Below are 3894 nucleotides of genomic sequence, written 5' to 3'. Positions count from 1 at the left end.
ATCATTAAATCAGAGTCTTCTGAGAAGTTCCAAGCCGCCGGCTCAGCAGCCGACTTGGAACTCGGGGACTACACCCAGTGGGTGCGTTGATGCACCCCCACAGAAGAAATCAAGAGCAAGAAAACTCACCCGAATGACCGACCGCGTCATGAGAAACTCTTGGGTGCACTGCTTCAACGCAATGGCCTGAGCCTGAAGCCGGCTACGGACATCCTGTGCTGCCAGATTCAGCGCGGCGGTCCCACCGGCCGGCATCCACCTTGGTGAGCTGACGCTGGCCATCTCCAGGTCGTGGGTCAACGAGCTGGAGCCCACGGCCCTCTGCGGGTCCGGCTCTGAAGCCGCCCTCCCCGCGCGCCGACGAGTCGGCGACAAGACCACAAGATCTGCCCTTGAAGTCGGCTCGCCTCCAGCCGGCTGCTCAGGCGGCGCCTCGGGCTGGCCGTCTTGGCCTGTTCCGGCCGACGGAGGCGGCACCACCTCTCCCTCTGGGACGACTACGTCGCCCCCCTCCCTCTCCATCGCCGGAGGGTCGCAGCCGGTTTCCTCCGGCGGGGGCACCGGGATATCGGGGGCCACAGTGCGGAAGGGGATGACGAGTTGCGGAGGCTGGCTACGCAGGGCCTCTGCCGCCCTCTCTGCGGCCTCAGCCTCCGCCTTGGCCTTGGCCGCCGCGTCGGCCTGCGCCTCGGCTGACTCCATCGTCTCGGTGGAGGCTGCCCTCTGCTCCTCCGTCTCCCGGTCCTCCCACGCCTCCCGCGTGTTCCACTCCGTCGCCGCTGGGAGCTTGGCGCGAGGGTCTACGCAGCGGGAACTCACAGATCCTCCCGCCCCGCCGACTATGGAGGTGGCGGCAATCCGCTCAAGAGAGAGCAGAGCCCTGGTTGATAAAACAAGAAAAGGCTTAGAAGAATGCCGACTGAAGAAAAGAAAAGAAAGGCGTGCGAGAGTCAATACTTACGCCGAAACCGCCTGCGGCTGCTTCAGCACCTTGCGGAAGCGGGCCGCCTTCGCAGCCGCCTTGTCCCGCTTGGTCGCCGCCGCAGAACCCTTGGGCTTCTTCGGCCGGCCGCCGAAGAGAGTCGGCGCCGCCCGATGCTTGTGTGCGCCGCCCCATGCAGCCGGCCCACCGGAAGGGCCGGCGCCTTGATGATCGGATGCCGGCTGGCGGCGCGGAATAGGCTCGGCCTCGTCATCGTCAGGCCAGTCGCCGAAACCGGCGGTGAACCCGGAGCCGCCTGCATCGCCGCCTCCCCCCACGGCGTCGTCGTCTAAGGCGGCCGCCCCCAAGTCGGGGTCGTCAAGGTCGTCCGCCACGCGGTCGGGGGCGAACTCGCATTCCGGCCCCGTGGTCCCAGCCGAAGGATGAAGGAGGGGGTTCTGATTAAAAACGAGCCGACTGGTGAGAAGCCGGCTAGAAAGAACTCGGCAACAAAAGAAAAAGGAAAGAAGGAATGCTTACCATAGGCGGGGGGTTGGCGCGAGAGTACGGCTCCTTGCCATACTGCCACTCCTCAGTGAGCTTGTAGTTGGCGATGTAGTTCACCATGTAAGACACCTCGTCGTGAGGCATCTCTTTGGTGCTCAGCCGGCTCGGGTCGAAGCGGCCGCTCATCTGGCAGATTAGATGAGGGCGGCCTTGGAGCCGGAGCACCCGGCGCTCCACAAAGGCGGCTATCAAGTCAGGCCCAGTCAGGTGCTCCGACTGGATCAGCACCCGAAGCCGGGCAACGGCACCAGCCCCAGCCAGCGTCAGTGACCTGGCCTGGAAGGACCACGAGGGCTGCCTCCCAGGCGGCGGGCTGGCTACGTAAGCCGGCAAGTTGACGTAGTCGCCATGCGGAGCGACGCTCTTCACATAAAAATAGGACTTCTGCCAGAGTTTCACCGATTGGATCAGCGCGATGGGCGGAAACGGTTGTCGGCTGCCAATCTCCGAATGGCGATGAAGGCGCCGCATGGAGCCGGCACGCCCGCGACGACCGTACCGAGCTTGGACTGGAATAACTCCCCCCAAAGCTCGATGGTGGGGAGGACGCCGAGGAAACCTTCGCACAGAGTGACGAAGGCTGACAGCAGCACCACCGTGTTGGGGGTGAGGTGGTGCGGCTAAAGATGGTAAAAATCAAGAAACGTGCGGAAGAAGCTGCTCGCGGGAAGGTTAACGACGCGCAGGCAATGCGAGTAGAAGATTACTCGCTCGCCTTCCTCCGGCGCTGGCGAAATCTCCCTCGCCAGCGCGAGACAAACCCGCATGAGATCTTTGCCCGACAACCGCCGCGTCTTGCGCAGGAAGTCGATGTGGTCATCGTGGACATTAGAGCCTTCCCAGGAGCTCGACGTCGGAGCCATGGCGACGCGAGGGCGACGGAGAGTGCAGCGACGAAGAGCGCGCGGTGCAGCGGCAGCAAGATTGCGGCGCGCTAAGAAGACTGGAGAAATGGTGGTGCCGTGGAGAGCCGCTGCGGCGACGGGGAGGAAGAAGAAGGTGGTGGCGGAGCGAGGGCGAGCGTGCGAACGACTGCCGCTCCCCCTCCCCGCCCCTACTTATAGCCTCGTGCAGCGAAACCGAGGCGGCGAGGCGTGAGGGGCGTGGGATTAACTGCGCCCACTCCCCCACATCCCGCGATTATCGCGCCTTTACGACGAGTGGGAACCGCCGTCAGAAGACGTGCGGTCGGTTCGGGACGTAGAAGATCCGCGCACGGGCCGAGGCGTGGAAGTGGCGGGCCCCAGCCTACGGCAGCGTCCCGCCACACGCGTGGGCTGGCAGGCCCTTCCAGCCGAGGGGTGCCACGTGGCGCGCAGGCGGCGGGCGGCCAGCCCGCCGCCTGGCTAGCGCGCCAGCTGGTTCCCGCCTTTAGATTTCGAAGATACTTCACCGAGAAGGCACGCATAAGAGAAGCCAGCTCCTAGCTGCCGGCTCTTCGGGATAGGAAGCTAGCCGAGCTTCTTGATTCCCCCTTTAGCCACGAAGGCCACCCAGCTTCGGGGACTACTGTCAGAGTAAATGACCACGGGTAGCCTAGTCGGCTCCCTTTGGCCCTTAGAAAAAACAACAGGCTGACCAAGCCTTGAAGCACCCAAGACGCGGGGCAGCCTTCCCCTGGCCGGCTGTCTCACAGGCCCGCTACCGGAAGGCGGTCCGACCCTAAACTCTCTTGGAGGACGCCGTGATAGGGCCGACTCCAAGAAGCCGGCCACGAAAAGACCGACTCCAAGAAGCCGGCCCAAGAAGACCGATTCCAAGAGGCCGGCCCCTGGCAGGCGGCCAGGGGCCGTGCCGTAAAAGTCTGCACCCCCATAACGATGATGGGACGGGGCGTGGCTATAGTGGACCCTGCCACCCCCGAATCCCAGAGCACGCATGGCTACAATACACCGTACAGGACAGCCATCACCCGTCTGGCGTGGCACTGTTGCCATGCTAATCATGACGCCCTCCACGACGGGTTGCCAGTACGACCCGTAGGCGGCGGGCCCCTTCGGTCAGAGAGACGCCCGAAGGCGGCCTGGCCTCCCCCATCCGGCCTGAGGCATGGCCGGCTTCCTATTGCCGGCTTGTCCCCACCTCGGGGCGCGCACACCATTAAGGAGACAAGACGAGGTAAAGCTACAATGAGAGCCCGCAATGCGGCGGCACTGTAGCCATGCTTACCTCGACAAAGCCCTCGTCACCAGAGGCGAGGCAACAGTAACCAGCCCCCGACAAGACCCCCAAGCGTTGGGGCCGGCCTGTCGACCAATGAGCCGGCAACCAACGGGACCCACCAGTCGGCGGGCCCCAGCGGCCGGCGGAGAAGCCGGCGGCCATAGACACTGACGGCTAGGGCCCGCACCCAGCCGGATTACCATTGTACCCCCGGGGGTAGGCCTATATAAACCCCCCGGGAC

This window comes from Triticum aestivum, chromosome 7B (genome assembly GCF_018294505.1).
Source record: "Triticum aestivum cultivar Chinese Spring chromosome 7B, IWGSC CS RefSeq v2.1, whole genome shotgun sequence".
NCBI classification, from domain to species: domain Eukaryota; kingdom Viridiplantae; phylum Streptophyta; class Magnoliopsida; order Poales; family Poaceae; genus Triticum; species Triticum aestivum.
Note: the sequence above shows the minus strand (reverse complement) of the source record.